We start from the raw sequence: 25640 nt of genomic DNA, 5'->3' as shown, positions 1-25640 counted from the left end.
GTGAGTGTTAACAAAGTCTCAGAAATTACACTCTGTGTGTGGCAGGACTTAATCTCATTTTTGTTCCTCTTTCCTGTTTATGTTCTTTAACAAGCTTTTAAATACTTTTATCCTCTAAATCTTACATTGTCTTTGCATCTTCAACAACTAAAAGTTATATTGATATCCACTCTTTTTTTATATACATAAAACTTCTTCAACTTTGTGACTTTAATGATAAAGTTAGCTTTTAAGATTATTCCCTCTCAACATCCAAAATTCTTTCAAATAAAATATAATTAGACCCACAAAAAGAAGATGTTATTTCAGTTACTATAGTGAAAAGTCCACAGTTCCACTCAAAGGATGCCTGAAATGGTACCAAGCACATGGTGAGTCCTCAAACGGTCAGGTGCATGGACTGACTGAACAGCAAACAGTTCCCTGGCATCTCCTTAGATAATTCCGTATACATCAATCTCCCACTGTTAACCAGTTAGATGGATGACGGTCTGAAGCTGTTTTTATCAACGATATTCACCAGAAATACAATAATGCCATTTTAAAATATAATTAAAAAATACTAATAAATTAGACTAAACTAAAATTAAAAACTTGTGTTGAATTGAAAAACAAAATGAAATACCACATGATGTGTGAATGCCAGAAAGATAACTCATGGGTCACAGTGCTTTTAGCCAAGTCTGATAACCCTTTGATCCCCAGGACGCAGTCACACTGTGGACAATTTCTACAAATCACATTCTGGCACGTACGTCCACAGACATAAATATATGTAATTAAAAAAATAAGCTTAAGAATTGGAGGTAATTGAGATCAACAATGGAGATAAAACTGATTGACACTAGAGTATGATCAAGGCAGGATGGGATTTAGCTTCTATTTAATACAGCACTGAGGAAAGTCTAGACATAAGCTCTTCTGAGAAGCCAACAGAAAGACGGCACAATGTATGCATCTCTATCTGTTGCCCAGGGATTTTCTCCAAAATTCAGGAGCAGAGTCGATCCTAAGCTAATAAAGAGAAAATCATGAAGTGATGATATCATGACACTGACTATAAAATTTCTTACAAGGACTAGAGAACTACACAGGAAAGCAAAGCAAAAGGTACAGACGGAAAGAAGAATCCGCAGGCCGGATGCCCCAGTGCCGGAGCATACTTCTCCACCAGCCAGTGCTCTGAGGCAGAGTAGACTCCTTTGCTCTTTTAAGAATTGAGCAATATCAAACATGGAGAAATATTTTAAGCAAAGCTTTAAAGAAAAATCACAAGTAAGCTACTTAGGGCAAGTTTGAGAATTCAGTATTCTTTATGCTTAAAGATACCCACGAGTGGGCTTTAGGGCTACCAGTTCCAACACACAGTGGAATCTGCATGCATGAGCAGAGGTGTGGCTTCAGGGAAGCAAATCCAAATAGCCATGAACCCTCAAGAAGACTCAGACACCCAGGAAAAGCAAACTACTCTCAGACGAAGTCCTAAAATGTGCACTCCAATACTTCAAGTATTTCTTATGAAGACTGATTGCTAATTGCTACCACATGGAGAGTGACCCTAAGGAAGGGCAAACATTTTGTTTGTACAAGTTAGTAAGAAGCACAATGCAAGACTGTCATGAAAGTCAGCACTTCTTACACTACCCATGTGCAGAGCACACCTAAGTCAGAGGTTTTATTTCCTTGCCTAAGGCTGCTAGGGGCCTGTCTGATTCCTCACTACATTTCGTACTGCTACTGAGGTCCTTCAAAACCTTAATTAAATCTGCTCAAATATTTCAGATACGGGATTTCTTACTGAAAACTACACTCACGAGCTGGACATGGTGACTGCCCGTGTGCTTGCACCTTAGCAGGAGGCAGCCCAGACGGGATTCAGAGCTCAAGACCAAGCTCCAAGCTGGACTAGACCAAATAGTGAAATCTCGGCTACTCAGAGTTTCAAACAAGTCAACAAAAAGACATTCAAAATACCCAAGTTAGAGTAAATACAATCATTTTTGCTTTTATAGATGAATATTATTTTGCTAACACAACCTCACAATTTTTTTTGTAATAAACTCAGGACTTCCCCACTACAGACCTTCACAGGTAGCGGCTTTAGTTAGAGCAGGCAAAGAAGCAAGTCATTCAGATTTCTGGCATGGTTATAAAATTTAAAACATTATAAATAAATCAAAGGTGATTAATAACCACTTCTTAAGTACTTCTGTAAAGCATCTGAGAGCTTTGCATCTAATTTACATTAAACAACAAACAAAATTTTGTGGATAAAATTTTAACACTTGGCCATGTTTTAAATTAGGCTAAAATTTAATAAGCCCCTCTACAAATTTTCAACAATTAAGATTATAGCCTGTGCACAATCATAAGTTTTGATTGGGGACTAGAATAGCACAGATAATTGTTATTCGAAGATACTTTAAAATGTCACCTCACCTAGAAGACTGTCTTTCCTCTTCCCTCACTGAACAGTCATTCGATAACTATGTTTTTTACAAAAGTTTCAAGTTTTACAGATTCTTGTCTGTCTTTCCTAACTTCCAACAAAAAGTACATTAAGTCTGAAATAAATGTAAACACAGTTAAATGGTTAGAAGAACAAAAGCAGAATTCCACTTGACACAAAATCCTGCAGGCCCCTCCCTCTGTGCTCACCCCTCAACACCTGACAAACAGGTATCTCAAGCTCCACAGACACAAAATTAAAGTCCTGACTCTCTTCCTTCCAGCCTCCAGCTCAGTCATTAGCATCTCCATAACAGCAGCCCCAGTCTACCAGCAGGAACACTTGGAAGTCACCCAGAGTTCTAAGACCAGCCACAGCCAACCTAACGGTGAGCCCTGTATCACACACCTTCAGGAGGCTACTACCTGTGTTGACCTCTCCTCTCAGCTCCACTACTACTTCCCAGGCCAGCTCACTAGCTCCTTGACCACAGCTTTTGTCCTGACCTGCTCACTGGTCTCCCCATCTCAACCCCAAGCCAAGTTATTCTCAAAAGCAGAGAAGCTTTTCAAACTTCAAGGCAGATCATTACCCTTCAACCCAAACTCTTCAGTGGCCCACACGAAGCTCGGCGGAAAGCTCAGAGGAAAGCACTGACTGCTGCAACCTCAGCCTTCCTGGCCGCACTCCCCACTCAGGTTCTTCCACTTGGTTTCCCACTCAGCAGCACTGTCCTCCTCCAAGCTCTGCCTTAGCTCACTCCCACAGCATGAACTCTACCCCAGCTTCAGCGAGTATATAATAAAGATTAAAACTGCAATCGTCATTGTCCCTCTCCCAAAACTTTTACTCACACTTTCTTAAACCAAGAATAGTCTTTTATCTTTTAACCATGCAAATCTCATTCAGAAACTAGAGCGCAGATGAAGACTCAACAGTTGGCAGAGGCCTTCCCTGTCACCACATTCCCTAGCCACTCCTCTAAACTTCTAGGATAGCCATCGTCTTTCTCAGCATTTTTTTCTTTCTTTTGTGGTGCTGGAAATAGAATATAGGGACTTGTATGTTCTAGGCAAGTGCTGTACCTTTGAAGTCCTCTAAGCCCTGCCTTTATTTAGAATTTAGCCACATACTTCTGGTTTTTGTAATATGTATGACTTTATGCCCCTAACAGAAATATGCATGCATTCAGGTACACGGGCATATGCACAAAGTTTTGCCCAAACACAGATGCACACACATGTAGAAATGATGATACCTTGTACTTTACTTTTCAATCTTAAATCAAAAGCACAAATAAATTAATATACATAGATTCACCGACCCTTCCAATAAAGGTTCAGGGTTCAGAACATAAATTATAGCCCAGATACTTGGGCTTTTTATTTCCTAGTTCCTCAGAAGAACCCGATGGTTAGCTGGGTTAGGGAATGCTACCTAGCTTACAGCACTTCCCCTGCCTTTTGTGCCTTTGTACCCTCAAAGAGCCTAAAACCAGAATAAACACTTCAGAGGGTCCAAGCCACACCTTCATTCCACAGCACAGAGGTCTAAGAAATCTAGATGACTAACTAAAAATCCACAAAGATAATGGGAGACAAAACAGAGCCTACACTCCAGACTCACTACTTTCAATCAAGAACTAAATCTTCCATTAGACTAAATACACATGAATGAAAGTCCTAAGAATCCCTAATTTACAGACAGGTACAGTGGACAGTGGTTAACTCCCCACCAATGCTGCTGGAGCTGTGCATCACAGCACTGCACAGTAAAGTCAATGTGCTTGCAAAGTATCAAACACACTAGCTGGCTCAAGTCCGGGAGGCCAGAGAGCAAGTGCAGAAATGCGCCTCAGTAAAATATTAGTGACGATGATGATGATGACGACGACTACAAAGTTCTTCTACAATACACACAAAAACTGTTACGATCGCTTATTTTGTGGTAGAAGAAATGAACAGAAAGAGGTCTTGCTTCATCATAATATAAAGTACAAAAATCATCAAAAGTTTCTACAGCTCACAAGCTATAAATGTTTTGAATCTAATCACAATGAAAACTTAATTACAGATCAGACTCAATAATAATTCATTCCATATCCCAAGACAACTCAAACCCAGTCTTAACAGTCAGTTAACCTCAAGACCAAAACTCCTGTCATTATGAACAAAAACAACAAAGGTATCTACAAGGCATTATAAAAGAGCCTGGGCTTATCTCAGTGTACAGGGACTTAAGCAAGTGCCTCCTATTAACACTAATGGGAGTTTGGAACGCAGACCATCAGCACTAAGGAGGAGGATAAATGCCCAGCGCTACATCAGAGGCCCTGCTAGCACACTAACTGTAACAACTCCTGGGAGTTCTCCTCTCAGAATTGGGGCAAGAGACCCAAATTCTTGTCTCTAAAGCACACCGACAACTCAAATAAAAGCCACTGAGGAAGGTCACTGGTAAGCACCAGATTTCAAAAGGCAGGAAGGAGGGAAGAAAGGAACATTTAGAGAGAAAACTGACACAGGAAACGTTACACAGTAGTATGAACATGGGCAGAAGGATCTGTGACTTGCTAGATAGGAAGCTTATGACACAAAAATAAACTGGACGGGGCTAAGCAACCAAGGTTTTTGTTTTTTAATTAAGGCACAATAAACTCAAATACTGTGAGAGAAACATGTATACAACACAAGAACTCCTCTGTGGAGGAGCCCAGGTATACTGCAATCCTGTTTTTAAACATGGAAGAAACCCTGCAGTACTGATAGCCAAAAAAAAATCAGAAATTCTCACACAGACAGATAATGATCCCAAGCTGCCAAGGACAGCCAAAGCAAACTAAATAAAATAGAGCACCTAAACCTCACTGTGGGCCTCCATGCTTCCCTCACAATGCAGAGCTGCTGAACTCACCAGGTGGGAAGATGAGCTATGGAAATATTCATGTCTGTCTCCCCACCCCCCCAACTTCCCCTCCCCCTCTTCTCCCCTCCCCCTACAAACACAGGCACAAAGGCAATGATGCTCTTTCAGTTGATGGAGCTTTAGAAAGCAAGGCTTTGGTATGGCACAGGAAACTGAGAGCAGGCCTTGTTGAAGTAATGACAGAAAAAAGGCTTTCCCAAAGCTAATTTAAAGATTAAAAGAAGAGACATTTATTTTAGCTAATAGGTAGAGGGAACAATTCACTTTCTTTAAAAAAAAAAAAAAAAAAAAAAAAGAGTTGGGCTGGAGAGACGGCTCAGTGGTTAAGAGCACACTGACTGCTCTTCCAGAGGTCTTGAGTTTAATTCCCAGCAACCACATGGTGGATCACAACCATCTATCTGTAAAGAGATCTGATGCCCCCTTCTGGTGTGTCTGAAGACAGCTACAGTGTACTAATATATAATAAGAAACTCAGAACCTTTTCACCTACTAAGGAACACACAGAGCCCTGACTCTAAAGACCGAATCCGACTCGTGTGCAGCTTACATCTAAAACACTGTTCCCTCAGCACACTGACGCTCTACCACCACTGCTGTACTAATGAGCACCGGCCTCTCTGCACTCTGAGATGTGCTGATGAGAAACTGAAACTATTACAATATGCTAGGACTCTTAACTTTTGAAACAAAATCTCCAAGAAACAGAAGTGTGAAGCATGCAGCCTCCATCCTGCTAAGTAGTCCTAAAACTTGAAAGTGAAAGCAATACCGACCTCAAAAGAAGTTGTTTGCTCGATGGTAATGCTAGCCTTTAAAACCAAAAATATGTTCTGTTACTGAAGACTGAAATAAGGGTTTCCATTAACCTTGTTTAAAAAAAAAAAATCCCATGAGCATAGATTTTTTTTCCTAAGTCTCTTCATCAGAGCAGCATGGGGTCCCATTAGGCACCCTATTTTACTTCCACCTTATAAATAACGTTAGCTGTTCACTATTTCCATGGAAACCAAGTACAGAGAAACCCACTTAAATGAATACCGGTTAAAGGAATAGTTTTATTTGAGAAGGCTTTTGCTGCTCTAGATGAACTCTACTGGGGAATACTACAAAGTCTCCTTAAGTATAATTTTTAAAAGTATATCTTTGGTGTAGAGGGAGCTTATTAAAGATCCTGTTAAGCAAGTACACCCCTTGCACTAAACTAAATATGCCAAACAACATCATAACATTAAAGATGCATTTCCCATGCACTGCATGGGGGTTTCAATACACAACTTGCACTGACTAGACTTCTTCATTGGGGTGGAATAATTACCCCTCTGGGTCTAATTTAAACTAATAAAACAAGAGAAATTCAGTAAGGCTAGCATCACCTTTACTGACTAGTAATAGATAGGTCCCACACTGAGGCACACGAACAACTTACTACTCTGGAGAAGAGCAGACGGGGGCAGATAGCTAAGCTCTCCTCATCACTGGTACCTGGTCTAAGGTTAACAAACAGTCCAAACTCCTGTCTCAGCAAACTACAAGATATAACAAGAATGCTTAACACAAAATCAGTCTGAATACAAAGAGAATACTCACAAGGAAGTACATGCAACAGGGTGATTTATAACTCTGCCATACAGTTTCCCACACTAAAACTCTAAAAATGATGATTATAGGTGTAAAATACAAGAGTCACAGCCAAATGTACATAAAATAAGATATAATCTGTAAGAGTAAATTCAAAATTAATTATCAGAATTTCTAAGGTTCTGGGGATGTAGCTCAATTGGTAAAGTGCTTGCTCAGTACGCAGGAAGTTCTAGTTCAATGGCCAGCAACACATGAGCTAGCAAGACAGTGCATGCCTACAAATCCCAACACTCCGGATGTGGAGGCAAGATCAAAAGCTGTTGGGTCAGGTGGTTCACACTTTTAATCCCAACACTCTGGAAGCAGAAGCAGGCAGACCTCTGTGAGTTCGAGGCCAGCCTAGCATACATTGTGAGTTCCAGTTCAAGGTTATCCTACCATACATATCTAGTTTGAGGTCAGCCTAAAGTAAATGACATCTTGTCTCAATCTAAAATACTTTTTAAAGGAATTTGAACAACTGCTGAGAGTGGTAGCACACATCTTTAATCCCAACACTTAGAAAGCAGAGGGAGGTAGACATTTTTGAGTTCCAGGCCCGCCTAGTCTATATTAATAGTGAATTCCAAGACAGCCAGTACCACACAGAGATGTATCTCAAAAAATAAATAAACAAGACAAAATACATGTCTGCATGTATAAAATTCTCAAAGAATAAAATAATCTACATATTTTTAAAACCTTTATATAGACCTTAAAAGCTACTGAATTTACATCCAACATAATAATTAACTTGAGTAACCACAATTAATTTTCAAATTTTAGAAGCTAGAAAGATGGTTCAGAGACTCAGAACACTGGCTGCTCTTCCAGAGGGCCCAGGTTCAATTCCCAGACTCACATGGTGGCTCACAGCCAGCTGCAACTCCAGTCCCAGAGAATCCAATCCTCTTTTCTGGCCTCCCCAGCCACCAGGCACACAAATGGTGTACAGACATACATATAGACAAACCCTCATACATATAAAATAATAAAATTAAATTTCCAAATTTTACTTTTTCAACAATATAGGTAACAATTCAATCTGGGTTGTGATGGCACACGTCTTCAATCTCGGCACTTGGGAGGCAGAAGCAGGAGGATCTCTGTGAGTTTGAAGCCAAGCCTGGTCTCCAAGGGGAATTCCAGGATAGCCATGGCTACACAGAGAAACTGTTTCAAAACAAAAACAAAAACTACTAGCTACATTTGACAATTATCGACTAATGAACCATAAGTTACCATTATACACTAACAAAGTAACATAAGGCTATTTTGCATTTTACAAAGCAAAACAATTTTAATTTCTGTATTAATAAGTTTAAAAACGTTGTAAACCCGGTATTATAAAATGTCTTCTTCCTTCTTCCTCTGCTATGTTGCTACCACTACAGAGAGCCATCTAATTCATATAAGTCTAGTTTTTAAGTGGCAACCCTGTGCTGACACTTCTACCTCACTCCCTACCAAAAATAGAGCAATTTCTGAGGTAAGGAGTCTTTGTTTTTGCTTTGGGTTGGGTTGGCTTGTCTGCTGACATTAGGTAGCCCTTGCTGTCCTGGGAAGCTCTATGTAAACCAGCCGGGCCTCTATCAGCTCTCCTGCCTCTGCCTCTCAAAGGCTTGTGTCCACGCCCTGCCTTCAGGTCTTTTTTAGTCTTCCCCTTTGTTCAGACCTAGAATGGTTCACCAATATTCAGTTACTTTGCCAGTAATTTTATGTTACTTATGCAAAGCCCAGCAGAGGTCCTGGAATTGGAGGATGGAGTTCCCAAACTGCTAAAGCTTTAAGGTTGTGATAATGGCTCTTTACTTATAAACTACCAATTACAACAATATTTTGTTTTCAGAAGAAATTGAAATAAAGTTGATGGGGGGGTCCTGTGCAATATGGAGGGGGTATGCGCAAAGACAATGGAAGCCAAGAGGAAGTAGATAGGGAAAAGAGATACGAAAACACTACGGAAGAAATATAGGCAGCCAAGCACCACCTTGCTGTGCACAGCCGTTGGACTGAGTCTACAATGGCCAGAGCAGGCGCTCGCCTCACACAGACTGGCACTAACCTCTACAAATTAAGGAGGGAAAACTTCTGAAAACATCAACCACATTTAGAGTCTATTTTTAAACTGTATATTTACTAATAAAATTCAATTCTAAAATAACCCAATTTTCACTCGACTACATGAAACACCTTGCATACACCTTTCAAACACGTGCATGTGGCTGAAGTAAAGAACACACTCTGAGGCTGGGGTGTAGCACAATGGGAGAGCATTAGCTCAGCATGGGTGGGGCCCTAAATTTTATAAGATATCAGTGGGAGAGCACTTCCTTAGGAGGTACCATGTCTAGGTGCTATCCCATCCACCTCTCCCAAAACCAAATAGGGCTCATGAGATGGCTCTGAGAGAAAGGGTCTTTGCTACCAGACCTGAAAATCTGAGTTCAATCCCCAGAACCAACATGGTAGAGAGAAAGAAGTGACTTCTCCAAACTCTCTCTTCTGACTGCCACATATTATGACATGAAAGCATGCATACACACATATATGCACACACACACACACACACACACACACACACACATTTTAAAGAATTACTTTATGCTATTTTAAAGCTATAAAACTTTACCCATTTATTTACTCTAAAGCAATGCTGTAATTTTTTTTTAGTGAAAGAAACTATATACCCTCTATAATACTGTTGAATGTTTAAAACACCTGTTGGGCAAAAGCAAAGCACTTTGTTAGATCAAACTTGTTATTTTTATTCAGAAAGCAGAAACAATGTTTTAGGAATGGAGACAAGAAACAACATAGTAAACACTCTGACTCACCTACCAGGTCTTCATCAGACTGTACAGCTGGGTAACAAGAACATAGCAATGATGGATGCTGTTAGGTTGCTTTAACTCAAATGCTGGCAAGGAGATCATACATATATTCACGTGTCTGTGTGAGCTATTACAGATACTACACACTTGTTGAATCCCTGAGGGTCAAACATCAAAATGTTTCAGATACAAATCAGAAGTCAATTAAATAGAAATCTGTCACATATGTAATCTTTTCCCCTTCTTCAATTACTAGGAGATGAGAGAGGAGGAAAGGCATAGACATGCTAATAATATAGTAAGGTCTCAATTCTTCACCAAAGATAAAAACCCTTAATTCTGAAAATCACCGTAGGTTTTTTTGATGATCCACCTATTCCCAGCCTGTTGCTAGGTTTGGCACAGATAACTTATGACAGTTGTAGAAAGAAAAATAATACAAGTAGTGTGAGACCAGATAGCAGATGAAAGGGATCTCACAAAGGCAAATGCCCAAATGGGAAAGCAGATAGATCATGCCTGTCACTCCTAGAAAGCACTGTGTAGCCTTCACATCATTGGACCTCCAAAGCTGTCAGGCCTTACTCCTGAGCATACATTAAGGGCTGAATACAAAACTGGTCAACTCTAACAGACTGACTGGCTGATTAGCACCTTGGAATAGACTACTCTTGACTTGATGCCAAGTGATGCTGAGACCACTGTAGACTGCACCATGATCTTGCTGCTGGTCTCTGGTTGCTAGGGGCAGAGGAGAAGCTTATAGCACTACCAGTTTTAATAAAATACTCAAGAAATATTTTTAAAAGATTAAGTTAAAATTAACATATTCTCGTGTATTTTCTATTTCTCCCAGAACTCTTCCTAAATAAGAGCTCATTAGACAAACATTTTTATGATGTATCCTTTTTTTCAAAAGAGCATTCTGGGGGATAGGGCTCCTGTTTCTCAGTTAAACTGTTGCATATTTACACTGTTCCCATAAACTTTTAGACTGCACCAACAACAATAATTCATCTCATTTTCTGAGTATCTTGAGACACACTCACTGTCTCTTCACGTGAACCCTACGGGGAGCAGCTATCATTACCTTGTACCATGCACAAAGAAACTTGTCCATCTGATCAGTACCACTGTCTGGATGTGGCATGTACCACATACATCTTTATGAAAGATAGTTTAAATGGTTAATCCAAAATTGCAATTCAACTTTTAAGTGGTTGTACTGAAATTCCAACAGGGGAAGCCACTGAGCCCAGGTTTTTCCCAATGTGTAAGCAACAGCTGTCTCCACCGTGAGATGGGAGGAGAGGGAAGCAGAGCACAACAGTGGGCCACTACTTGGTGTTTACTGACCCTGCCTCGTTCATAGCCACTCATTTATTCTTCAAAATAATCTCAGAAGGCGAGTGTTGTTTCTGCACCCTTTGCAGATGAAGACACCAAGGCAGGTGCAGAAGTGAACTGGCCACGGTGAAAAGCTAATACGTGACACAGTCAAGAGTCGTGCCTGCTGCATACAGGGTATAACCACTGCATCCTACTGCTGTGCTGAAGAACTGCCATGGATTACACAAAAGCAAACCTTTTTCCCTTCCGCCATGTGAGCAAACGTTGTGCTTGGATTGACTGAAGGAAGTTGTAGTGCTTTCTAAGCATGTGCACCAGACTTCTCTGTGGCACATGGTTCATCCCCGGCGAACAGATCACCGCTCTGCTCAGGAAGCCGCACACTGTAAATCTGGTTAAAAGCCCCCAGTGCACCCCTCTCTCCACTCAGACCCACACTAGTCAGGCGATCAGAGAGGTCCCAGTGCAATCCTCTATAAAATGGTGTCACTCTGGAATCATCTGAGTGTGTACAGTACCTTCTATCACCCCCTTCCTTCCCAAACACCATATTAAAAAAACAAACAAAAAAATAAACAAAAAAGCCAAAAAACTCAAAGGGAATGAATGAGTCTAGGCCACTTAAAAATCCTAACAAATGTCCAAAGATAAGTATAAATTTAAATGAGAAAAAAATAAATGTAAAAAAAATCTCATAATTTTGTAACCTGTCCAAATCCTACATCTGAAAAGAACTAGGCTTCTTTGAAAGACTCAATTTTTAGACAAATTCATGATGAAAGTGACTGGAAGAGGCAGAGAAAAGTCAATTTTGTGCCTCAGATTCTAAATATCTTGATATAGATACCTAGATTTCCTTTAAAAAAAACTACTGCTGTGTAAGTTATTGGGCTCCTTACCCTAACACCTAAATACACAACAATGCATTTAATTACACAAGTAAAGGGTATAGCATGAATTTAGAATTTGTGCATTAACACTTAATACCTAGAGAAAACGCCAAGCAGCACAGGACAGGACCCGGCAGTGCCAAGAGCTTCACGTAGTGAATACAAGAGCCACCTCGGCTCCCTCCATTGACATCATAAAGTTGCCACATTTTCTGGGCTCTCTTTTGAATTAATGTGGCATCTGCTCCAAGTACTGCATGCTAACATTTTACTAAAAGATATTTTCATTGTGCGTTTCTATCTGGTTTGCTTTTCATCCGAACTGTTTTATTTCGGTGGTCATCATTTCTTTACACCAAGTTGTGGAATTGGCATTCCTAATCTGTCTCCTGAGCACAGCAAGGGTGGGAAGGCACCATCAGCTTAAAGCCTTCTAACAGCAATAATTACAAAACGCTTTGCATATAGATTAAATAAAGAAAATAAACAGCACGGAGATTTTTGTGGGCTTTTTAGTATCAAGTCCTGATAAGTTAACAGCATCTGTTCCTTTTTGAAAAAATTCTGCTCTGAAGTGTTGGGGGTGGGGGAAGAGGTAAACAAATACTAAACAGAACCATCCAAGTTTCAAAGTTTGGTCCTGGTGGAATGCTGATTTCAATGATTTGCACGTTATCCTCCGTAGCTTGTGATAATTGCTTCCTAAGACATCCTCAAAAATGCGGCAGCAGCGAGCCAAATACAACCACCTATACTTAACATGCATGCCGCATACTCTACAAAGTTACGTCACATCAAGCACAGAGAAGACGCTTACCAAGCTATCTTGCGTTCTATAAACTGCCTAACAGCAACAGGAAAAAGGCGCTGCCATTTCTATGAGATTGGGAACTAGCCTTTCCCTCCCTCTGGTCCGCTGGCATGAAAACAAATAAGGCTTATATCTCTGTCTTTTATGCTCACCCCTCAAGGCCTTCACACTCAATCTTTCAGCTTCTCACAAGAAAGAAAGGCTGATTCTTTAAAACTAGAGAGAGAGCTGCAAAAGATCACTGAGATGTAAAGCCCACACCTTGTCACAACTGTCTCCCAGCTTTCCCATGGCTAGATCTCTTTTGCAGGAAGATGGCCTGTACAGAGCAGACGTATCCGAGTGGGTGTGTGCCCCCAGAAAGCCCACCCCACCCTCACCCCCTACCAACTGGGCACTTTAAATCTCAGCCTTTTAAAATTTCAATGTGCCTATATGTTTAATAGAAGATATAAAATACTAGTTCAGATTATTATACATTTGCTAGAAGCCATGATTTTAAAAAGGGCAGAGACCATGGGTCAAGAAGACATAGAACAGAATTTTAAAAGTATTCATTAGGAAATTAGGTTCTGCATTAACTAACTTGGATTCTTGCATTTGCCTCAGTCTCATAACCAGTAAGACTTCCTTCCCGACTATTATGAGGAAGAAGAAAGTATTCTCAGGCATGGTCTGATCCACTCAAAATGAACGCATATTTATGAATAATACTACCAAAGAGAAACACTCTTAACTTTGCTCACCAAAACTCTGACACCCCAGCAAGGTGGTGGCATATGTCTTTAATCCCAGCACTTGGGAGGCAGAGGCAAGTGAAGTCAGCCTGATATACAGAGTGAGTTCCAGGACAGCCAGAGCTACACAGAGAAACCCTGTCTTGAAAACAAACAAACAAACAAACCAAAAAGCAAAACACAAAACTCTGACACCTTGTTATATCCCATATGACTCAAGATAAGACTTCACCATTTCACCAGTGTAGGTCTGAAGAAGCGCAAAGCGGCTGAGGTCAGAGTGGACGTCCAGGGTTAGAAGGCTTCTTTTAAAAGAAGAAGAAGAAGAAGTACTACAATGAAAAACTTATTGCCATGTAATAAAATGTTCAATGTAGAAATTACTAAGATGAATTACAACAAATAACCTTAACAACAAGCTAAAACACTAAAACACTCAAACCAGAATAGCCAAACAAAACCACTGAAATCATTCACCTAAAAAAATTCCTTAAATATCATCCTGAGTAAGGTAACCCAATCACAAAAGAACAGACACAATATGCAGTCACTGATAATTGGATAATAGCTTCAGAAAGTGCTGAATACCCAAGAAACAACTCACAGACCATATGAAGCTAAAAAAAAAAAAGAAAGAAAGAAAGAAACAAAAGAAAAAAAGAAAGGCCAAGAAGTGGAAGCCTCAGTCCTTCTTAGGAAAAACAAAACAAAACAAAAAAACCTGTAAGTGTATAGTACCCTCTCAGAGTGGGGTACACCTAGACCTTAAATCATTAATAATTCAAGAGCTAAGAAGATAGCCTTGTGGCAATTTTTGGTAGTTAAAAATCATTATGTTTAATCTTTACACACCAAGCAAACTTTGACTATTTCCATGTTACATTTTGTTTTACATATACTTTATGATCTTTGTAAATAGTGGGATTTCAATGCATACTATCAAACCTTTAAAAAAAATCAAGTACTGACAAAAATATATTCATATATATTTACGCTAAAATGCTTTTAATAATTTGTACATGTATCTCTGTTTTTTATTTAATAAAGTTGTAAAGAAAAAAAAATTCCTTACAAGATTAGTGATATTTTCAACATGGCATTTGGTGGCAAAGTGAATGGGCACCAGTGACAGAGTGGGAATATGCAGAACACTACTCCAATGCAGACAGAAGCACCAGACAAACTCCAGGCAGCATCTTTCTGCCCACTAAGCTCAAGAGGTTCATTGTTGCAAGGCTGACCGCCATCTTGGTCGTAAACCCTTACTCTGTAGGTATTAAGGAAGCTTGAACAGAGAGCAGCAGCTTGACAGGAACAACAGTGAAAGGTTCGTCGAAAGTACAATTGCTATCTCTAATAAACTACAGAGTTTAATTTTCGTAGAATCTTCTAAATACAGTCCAGAAAACAACACTGTCACTTGGAGTTTTTAAAAAGGTTTTTAAAGTAATGGTGGCTGCAAATAAACCACTTAGGATACTTTTTGCCCTTGGGAAACAGTCAGACCTGGGACTTTAGGTTTGTAATCTAATACGAACATTTAAGTCTTACCCATTTCTCCCAACCCCACTCCTACTCTCTACTTGAACCTTATTTTAAAAAACAAACAGGTTTTTATATGGCCACCTTTCTGAAAAAAAGGAAACTTCAAAAGTGTATTATTATTCTGTAATTGCACCAAGTCTTTGATGACTTGCACATATACACATGCAAATGCACAAGAAACAACAACTAGGAAACTTTAACTTCTACTCTCTCCACTCACATCCTGAGCTAATAATGACTTTGTGAGCTTGTTTTTATAGTATTTCCTCAAAAACAGGATACTTAACTACTGCTCTAAAATGTCCACAAGTTACATAGAGACTGAAATGGTACATGTAAACAATTTGTGTGTACCAAAAACCCCTTTAAAGCCCATACTAAGTACCTACTGCTAGCACCCTGATCAACTATGAAACAGGAGCTGCTCCCTCCACCCAGTGCGTTCTAGACTCCACTACTCAGCCACCACCACAAAACAGTCTCAGAATGACCCAGAGTTGCAGGGGCCACGTCAGTACATTACAAACTTCTTTAGAGACTCTTTTCCTACGTTTCTATGGAAAATACAAAGTTTAAACATCATTCTCCATACTTCAGAACAGGGCTCAGGGTTGAAACAGGGACCTGGGCTTAAGCTGCAGCATTTGCCATCCACCTGACTCCAAGGAAAACTGCTACTTCCACACTTGTAAAATGGAGGCAGGATAATTACAGCAAGTTCTCATATATTTCTGATAACTAAAATTAAACACAATACCCATGTATAAAAGCTTGTTAGTACTGTATACACAGTCAATGATAACCTAATATTAAAAGACAACTCAGCAACATACATTGCTGAACACTTGTTAGCAACATATAAAAACATTTTCAACATAATGTCCGAAATTAAAATATTACAATCCACTGATACATTTATCATATCTTACATATCATATATTACAATGTATACGCAGACGTGCCAGTATCTATTATCAAGAACAAGCTATAAATTGTGTCTATACACTCAGAAAACAGGTACAGTGGTATACAACTATAATAATACTCAAGCAGCTGAGGCAGAAGTCCCAGGCCAGCCTGGGCTACACAGCAAGACTGTCTCTCACAAAAAAAAGAAAAAAGAAAAAAGTCTAGTTGGACCTTAGAGGTGGCTCGGTGGTTACAAGCACTGGCTGCTCTTGCAGAAATTTCCGGTTCAGTTCCCAACACTTCCATCAGACAGCTCACAAGTGCCTGTAACTCCAACTCCACCAAAGCCAATGCTTCCCTGAGCTCCAGGTACACAGCAGGCATGTGCTACACACAGAAACATGCTGGCGCTTACCCTTACAACATAAATAAAGTTAATTAATTAATTAAAAAGCCTTAAACTCATCTGTTGTAAGCACAGAGGATCACTAATTTCTGGTCCATATCCACTCTAACTCAGACACTTAAAACATTATAATATTCTTTTTCCTTTTTATATTAGATTATAATAATATTAACATGACAGATACTTCTAAATACAAATTCAATTCACATATACTATGTTAGTCTATAAAGTACATTTATAAATATTATCTCGTCTACTTCTTTTAACAGCAAGCTCTTACTTATTTTCCACTGGGAAAACTAAACTCAAAACAAGATTGAATTTCCCAAGATATGACTTATATGACACACATATGTAACATATGACATGAGAAACTTCATGAAAAGAAGAAAAACTATCCAACAATTTAAGTGTATCTAAATATTCTAGAGTGAAGACAAGTAACAAACCAGCTTTGTTCTCCTGATTTTCAGTAGTGTTTTGGGAATTACTTGAACAGACTTGTCAGTAAAATTTACAGGAGACTTCACACAAGCATAATTATTTTCTTTAGTAGCCCATGAATACCAAAGGACATTTTCCTCCTTATTGCTAGTCTTTTGTATCCAATTCTTTATAACTGCTGAATTTATCTACTTTAATATTAACTTGAAAACAAAATTAATAGGAAAGAAACAAAACAATTTACAATGCAAAAGCATATCTAACCTGATTCTATACATTTCTGATACTTCAAAAAGATATATGAGGGCAAAGTACCTGGCCACCAAGAAATAGTTTCAGTAAGTAGTTTAGCAGTCTATGACAACGTCCAAGAAGTTCATGCTAACAGATGATACCAGTTAAGCAGATAGAAAGACAATTATCTAACTTTTCCACATTCCAACTAAGGCATGCAACATACACTGGAATTTATGTTTATACTTTTCAATATTCCTAAGTATCCCTTTTCCACCTCAAACAGCCCTTTCTCATCTCAAACAACTAAAATGTAAATACTTAAAATGTAAATTCTTTTGAACCTATGTACTAAATACAACCCAGAAGTGAATGACATTTGGGGGGTGGCCCCTCCCCACCAGTCCCTTGAAGTCGGAGGGTTTTCCCAAGGTCACACTCACCAGGACACCAAGAGCATTTCTGCACAATCTTACTTTTACTAATCAGCTATTTGGATATCCAAACAGTTCAAACATTACTGACAAAGGAACTGTCTTCATCTTTTAAACTTCCTGAAGTCAATGAAACACTGCAGTACAGAACAGCACTGAGCAGGTACAACCATGTCCGGCCAACATTCTGCCTCTGGAGGATTTGTCCAATTTGGGTCACGTGTCATTTGGGTAGAAACTGAGATACACAGACACTTTAATGTACAGCATTCATTCTAAGTCACATCATTACCATAAGCCAAATCTCCAGGCAAAGACTTTCAAAATCACCTGGACTTCTAACTGAACTACAACATGAAAAGGAGTTAAAAGGTGCAGAACTGTTTTAAATAAATATAGTATTTACTAGCCTCATTTACATACCAAGTGCTAAGCTAAGTAAGGGCCTTCTACACTCAATCCTGCAACCGCCCTACAGGAGTTAATAAAGCTCAAAGTTTTGAAATTTCATAAGTAAAAATCTAAACTACTTAAGAATCATCCCTTTCTTCTCTCCCTTTCAGGCTGCATCTCCTAGTGCTCAGTGTACAGGAGCAGGGGCAAAACCAGCCCTTCCAGAGCAGGGACAGCAGCGCAAGATACAGAGGGCAGAGCTACAGTGAGAGCCTCTCAAAAAAACAAAAGGCAACAAACAAACAAAACAACAAACCAAGAGGGGTGGGGGTTGGGGGATGAAGCATAAGTCTGTGAATTCAAGTCCATCATAAACAACACAATGAACTTTGTCTCAAAAACAAATGACATGAAATAGTTCAATTACATTGAACCACTGATTTTCAGGAATTTTTCTCTCAGTTAGACAATACTGACCAATTATTCAAAAAGCATCACAAAACTCTAAATTTAAAGACTGAAATAAAAAGTTCCCTGCCCAAGTTGGGTGGTAGTGTATACAGCGTTAATTCCAGCACTTGGAAGGCAAAGGCAGGTGGATCTCTAAGCTCAGTGCCAGCCTGATCTACAGAGCAAGATCCAAGATTGTCAAAGCTACACAGAAAAGACCTGTCTCAAAAACAAAATTAAATAAATAAATAAGTAACCGCTGAATAACTCTTCCAACTGGGGGCAAAATGAATAGCATGTGTCAGGCTTGACAAAACAGCGTCTACTGCCCTCACTAGAAAACAATGATACCAGACTTGTAAAACAATCTATTCTACCACATGCACAGAAACTACTTACAATTGCCAAAGTAAGTTTTGAATGTTAGGTTGCATTTAAAATCTTATAAAAGCTAGTAAAAGCACTGTGATAAAATAGAATACTGAGCTGTTTATAAAGTCTCACTTTAGAATTTTAGAAACAGTATGATTTTATTAATGTAACTTAAAAAAAATAAAGTTCTTAGAGACCTATTTATAAAATGGAGTAGACAAGAAAAGGAGTTCTTCATGCTATTTCAACCAACTACATGTCCCAGCATGCAATGCTCTTATCTGAAGTTAAGAAGCTGCAGTGCACCCTGGGACTTGTAGTAAATAAACCAGCTTTTTACAGCAAGTTTCAGAAAGTCTGAACTGTGAGTACATCTGATTAGGTCTTATTTTCAGAGTCTAACCAAATTCAGATCAAATTTGTTTGTTCTCTGCTCTGGTATTGCTTCTCTAGCATATATTAGAAAAAGTATCAATTAGCATTAATTTTTCCACTAGACAAACCTTATATAAGAACAAAATGCTTTAAAAATAATCGATATGATAGAAATGGAATTTTATACTTTTTAAAGTGAGTTTCTTTAGATGAGTTGCAACATTTTTATCATTTTTCCACAAAGATGATAATATTGTACTGTGCCTCCTTTAATAATTACTCTAAATATATTTTTTAATAATTTTAATTGAAAAATTCTACAACCAAGCATTTGCTATACTCTGGAGTTGCTCAATAGAAAATATGTTCTTACAGTAATATGCACACACACACAACGAAACACCTTCTTCTCTTGTCAAGCCCTTCCTTTGCATTTATGCCCATCTCTCATCACCCCTAACTCTATATACACACACTTCTGGAAAGAACTCTTAGGAAAAAAATATTCCAACTGTAGGCCTAATTCTCTCACTCACAGACTTCTTTCAAACTTACAAAAGTTTTTGTAAGCTACTAACAACACTGCCAAGCCAAAGCTGACAAATCTGAACTGTAGTTTATACATACAACTCCTTCTGACAGCCCTCTTGTCTCTAAAACTCTGGAAAGAGGCTACAGTGTGCATCAGGAGGCCTGCCGCAGGTGGTGGGTTATTTTCAGGCAACAGCGCCTTCACAAACATGCTGTGGAATACTGTCCAAGAAACTCCTAACAAGGAGAGATAAGCTGGCACACAGATTAACACAATCCAGCTAAAAGTCACCTGCAGCATGTGCTAACACGTTTCATCATAAAAGTGACAGGCTACTGAAGTATCTGAAGCTTCATCAATACAACACAACTGTCCATAAGGCCAGAAACAGCAGTTGCCATGGTTACTATCAACCACTCTTATCATAAAATTATTGTCATTACCCTGAAGTTTAGGGTACTTACTTAAATGTTAAAAAGAAGAGTTCAGTGCTCTGTCAAGGGAGAAAAATCAAGTGCTGTCTGATTTGTAAGCTTGCCACTTTAGAAATGCACATGGTTAACAACACTTGGATCTGCAGCAGGAAAAAAAATCAATTCCTTTCTGTTGTTCCTGCTCCTCAAGCACTGACAGTTTGTATTTTCAGTGCAGCCAAAACAATAAAACAAAATCCATCTTTTTGGCCTCTGTGACTGGGTTAAGCTTTTCCCTTAGGCCCAAAGAGTCAAAGTAAAACTATTAGGTCCCAACCCTTATAATCTCCATATAACTGGTTTGATATTTTCTTCATTAAAAAGCAGAAAAGATTGCCTTAGTGCATCCCAAAATAAAGGAAACAAAGAATTTCCTGAGACTGTATATGGACTCTTAATAGAGGAGAGGGACTTGAGGGCTGGGAGAGTCAAGGGGACGGATTCAGAGCTCTCCAGAGCCCGTGAATGAACTCTACTCCAGCAAAGCACCTGGGGTGAATGAACCTCAGTCTCTACAAGGGAAGATTCACCACCATCAGGTGCCCCATGAGGCACAAAGTTGCTCTTCAAAGTCTATCCCAAGATAAGCATGGTAATTTGTGCCTGCAAACCCAGCACTTGAGAATCTGAACCTGGAGGATTACCACAAATTCTAGGCCAACCTGGGCTCTATAGCAAGACCTCATCTCAAAAAAAAAAAAAATTTTAATTAAAAAAGAAGACTATTGCAGCATGATTTAACTATGCAAAGATTTAATACACAGATACGAATGATGCAAAAGTCTATAAAAAGCATAGCTGTATATATATGGGAGCAAACAAAGCAAAATATGCTCTTTAGGAATAATTATCTGGGGGGAGGATGGCCCAGTGGTAAGAGCACTACTGTGCTTCCATAGTATCTGGGTTCAGAACAAGGCACCTCACATACCCGAAGATAACTGTAGCACCAGTGGACCTGACACCTGTTAGGGACTCCTTAGCACCAGGCATGCACATGGTACAGACATACATGCAGCCACTCATACATACACATAAGATAATAATAAATCATTTTTAAAAGAAATAATTGGGTTTGGGGATTCAGCTCAGTAGTAGAGCACTTGACTAGTAAAAGCAAAGCCCTGAATTCAGCCCCCACTCATGGGGGTGGGGGTGGGACAAAAAAAAGAAAAAAGAAAATAAAAGTTTGATGTCATATTAACGTACCACCACTTAAAAATAAATCCCAAAGCATAGAAAATACACACCTGGTAAGGTTAATGTGATCAGAACATATTGTATGCTTCTAAAGACAACCTAGGTGCACATGTAAATCCACGAGCAACAGCTCTAGAGAAGTCAGCATTAAACCCAGCACAAAACAATTTGAAGTTCAAATGCTTCCTCTATCTTAATAGACACAAAGAAATTCTAGTGAAGGTCAGAAACCTAAACTTTAATAATCTCTTCCATTTTCCTTCTGAATGATAACATAAAAGCCTTTAGCAGTAAAATACTAAGTACAAAAAAAAATTAAAACATATTGGTGTAACCTTAACTTCTGTATCTCTTCACCTAATAAATAAATAAATAAGCTTGGTGTTCACTGTGGCATAAAAAGTTACCAACATCATGAGAGGTTTCCTTCTTATCTCAACAGCTTAATGCTTTTCTTGCCCTTCCTAAGAGCAAGTTTATATATTTACTTTCTAACTTCAGGCTATTTCATGAAGAACAGTTTTTTTTATATATAAAATTTACAATACTATATTCCTAAACGCAAGGACTGCCAATTAACTATTTATCTTATTAGTTTGACCATTCTAAATTTGCAGGCAGAGTTTATCAGGAAAATTGTGTGCACGTGTTCATGCTGACTCTTATAGTATGTGAGCCTCTAGAATTGAGTCATTTCCTCACACAGCTCTCTAAAAGGAGAAAACAAAAATAATGTAGATATTTGTCTAACATGAATGTATAACAATATACATTTCATTATGAAACAAACTAGCAAGCTTTTGTCAGGGAGCCTTCTTCAGAGTGAGCAGAGTCAAGATGTTAGTGCACACATCTGTTACTCTGGGTATTAATACAAGTGTACAGAAGAATCCAGGAACTTAAACATTCACTAAAGTCAACTGCTTCCAAACACGAGAGAAAGGAAGACAACTTTTAATATGGGGGCATATGTTTTACACTATCTTCAAAAGCAAAACTTGATTTTTTTAAATTATGGAAAACTGCTTAGCAACATTTTTTTTCCTTCACAAAAACTTCAAAACTGTAACAAAGAGACTCAGAGTAACCAGGGCAGGCAGTATTTAAATTCTTAGTGTTCAACATACACTTCTAATGCATTGGTTTCCTAATTGATATGGAAGAATTTAACATTTTAAAGCAAAACTTTGTTGGTGTTTTACTCTGTTATATATCTTATCAACAATGTCTACTTGGTTTCTGGCAATTTACAAAGAAATTTCACAAGTACAACCTAATACAATCTAACTCAAAAGCAAAAACAAAAACAAACCACACAGTACTACATCTACAAAATCCAAAGCAGGTTCATCAAATTTTCTATGTGGTTCTAAGTTTTCAAAACGTTGACACAATACTTTACAAACAATAACAGTTTATTTTGACTCAAATCAATTCATCTAACACTGAGAACTTCAAGACTACTAGAGATGCCTTGAAAATGTTCAAGTAGTTACCTTCCTCTTTATAGTCATCACTAAAAGTTACTAATGGACACACCAACAAAGATGTAGACCAACAGGTATCACTTTCCTTCAAGTTTGTTTCTTTTTCTTAAGACAAGATCTTAGGGTGCAGACCAGACTGCCACTGAGGTTCGGAGTACCTCCTTCCTAAATTTACTAGAATTACAGAGCACTCCACTTAATTTTACATATAGTTCAAAAATCAGTCTTTGAGGGCCAACTTGAGTATAGCAACTGTATCTATAAAGCTGAAAGCCTAAGAAGGCATCTAGATTAAAACCGCAGTCTATAGATTCAAGGAGAGGGAGACAAATCCAAGACATCCCCCCAAACAATATTCCTTTTTCCAAAAATGTCTGTCTACCTTATTTTTATTAATGCTTACAAGAGCTAAAGCCCCACATCATGCCTCTTATTTTTGTTTATTGCAACTTCAAAGAATTTTTTCAAATTATGTTCAATATTCCACTTATCAATATCAAACTAGCTCCCCTTTGAAGGAAAATAATCCTAACAGTCTTTATCCCTAACCCAGCATCCACAATGACAACCTTATTCTGCATAGTAACATAAGCAGGTACAAAGCAGATTTCAAATAGCAAAGGTGACTTATTAATAGTATTTTAGAAAAGACTTACTCAAAATCTTCCTGGAACGTTACTCCTGTTGCTTAGCTGATCTAAGAGAACTTCAATAAGAAGAGAACTTCAGTAAGACCCTCAAAATTAAGAGCTCCCCTTTAATTTGTTGTAGCACCTCCTGCTGGATATTGTTAGAGATCTTCTTGTAAACAGAAGAGTTTCTGAAGCAGCTCCTTCCAGATAATTGAACAGGAAAAAGGGTGGGCCATTGAAAACCAAAGGAAACGGTGTCCCATCCATCACTTTTATACCTTCAAAACAAAGTATGGCCCAGGCACGTGTCTTCGAAATGTATTTACTATTCTTCCAGGTCCATAAGGGTCTGCCTGCGTCCAAAGTTTGACCACCTTAAACCTTTGAGAAGGCTGTCCAAAAAACTTAAGTTAAAAATGGCTACAATAGTACATAAAGAAAAAAGAAAGACTTTCTGTAACAGGCAACCAAGTGACGCCAGTCAAAATGAACATATTGAGTTACCCAAATCAAGTCTCAAGTAAAAGGAAAAGCCTGAGATAGTTTTAACATGTTACTCAGATGTTTGTGCTTTGAGGATTTTCTGCACTATTCCTACATTCTCCACTTCAGGATAGCTGTACGTACTCAAGTGCTGACTACTGAAAGTCTTAATAAACATGAGCATTGCTACATTCAAAAAAGTCCTCTTTGCCATCAAAACATGTCCTGAGATTTCAAGATGTCTTCTTAGACATTTAAAAAGGCCCTCAGTAAGCTAATGTTAAGCTCACAACAGATTCCATATATAAGTGAAGACAGAAGAAAATAGCAAGGAACTTACCGACATTAAAATAAGTACCAGTATCCCCAGGGAAAAACCAGTAATGCTTTCCTACAAGGTTGTAAACCAAGTAGATGGTAAAACTTTGAGGAGGGGGAGCTAACCATCAAAAACCAATAGGAGCGCGCTGACCTATTTATTTCTACTGCCCAAATGTGACGAAACAGGAAATGTAGACAAGTAGCAAACACTTTTCTGAAAAGTCGCCTTACACGTCTTAGCCTCAATCTCAGTCTCCTGAACAGGCCTTCAATACAGCTACAGATGATGCAGAAGATCTCTCTAAAAGGTGATACCCACCCCCTCCGTGCCCCAGAACCACCATAAAGAACGCCTGCCAAAAGGCTTCCTAGAGTGCAGGAAGGCTTTAAAGAAAAAAGGGAGAAAAAAAAAAAAAACAACCAAAACCTTCAACCAGCCCAAATGAATCTGATTCTAACATTCAGCTATCAATTATTAATAACTAAATGCCCTTCCCTCTCTAACTTCCTCCGCTCAAGACTACATTCCTGATATCTACCATTAAGAAAAAGTATAACTAGCATCCCAGCTATGTATGGGATAAAATCTTAGAAGTCCAAAAGCACAGCCATAAAGTTCACTGTCAAGGCCAGTGCTGAGGCCCACACATGCCGAGATCTTAAAATCACATTTGTGATTCTAGAAATCCATACTCCCGGAGACATCATTTAAAAACAACACAATGTGGACGTGCAGAGGGAGATCCTCTACTTCAAGACCTAAACAAAGAATATTTCAACATCTGACCGGAATATGATGACACCGGATTCACCCACGAAAACAAAACCTGCCACCACTAGCCATCGCGCCCTCGGCTCAACAACTCAACTACTTAGAAATCACTCCCGGCACAGCTACACCCCACAATCGGCATGTGGCCTCCTCCCGGGGTGCAAGCCACAAAGTTGAAAGGAGACCTCTCTCGCCCGGTGCCCCCGTGTCCACACAAACCCCTCCCCTGCCAGGGCCACCTTGCAGCTACCCACCATTGCGAGCGTGGTCAAGGGAGGAAAAGGAGGTAGGGGGAAAAAAGAGAGAGCGGGAGAGAGAAAGAAATCCTAACAGCACCGCTCAGCAGAATAAAGAGAGCAGAGAGGATGACGAGAAGTGTTGGGAACTGCGTGCACCGCGGGGCTGGACCAAACGGAAAGAGTCCCACTCCGCGCGCCCCTCCCCCCGCGGCCCGGGGGGGAGGGGCGGCCGCGGCCCCTCTCGGAGGGGCCTGCGAGTCCCCGGCCCGCGCGGGGTCCCGGGGCGGCCGGACGGCGGCGACGGCGGGAGGGCCGCCCCG

General features: G+C 39.2%; 1 protein-coding gene across 1 annotated transcript in view; it reads right to left on the bottom strand.

Annotated features, from left to right (window-relative positions):
• The window catches only part of PHF21A (PHD finger protein 21A), a 164426-nt gene extending 140777 nt beyond the window's left edge, over positions 1-23649 (bottom strand). Inside the window, exon 1 of the mRNA XM_080930787.1 lies at positions 23530-23649. The gene's annotated coding sequence lies outside the window, so the exon portion shown is untranslated. The remainder of the gene's footprint in view (positions 1-23529) is intronic.
• Positions 23650-25640: the final 1991 nt, after the last annotated feature.

This window comes from Micromys minutus (assembly GCF_963924665.1).
Source record: "Micromys minutus genome assembly, chromosome: 17".
In the NCBI taxonomy this organism is placed as follows: Eukaryota; Metazoa; Chordata; class Mammalia; order Rodentia; family Muridae; genus Micromys; species Micromys minutus.
The sequence above is the reverse complement of the archived record's forward strand: the minus strand, read 5'-3'. Positions and strand labels throughout refer to the sequence as shown.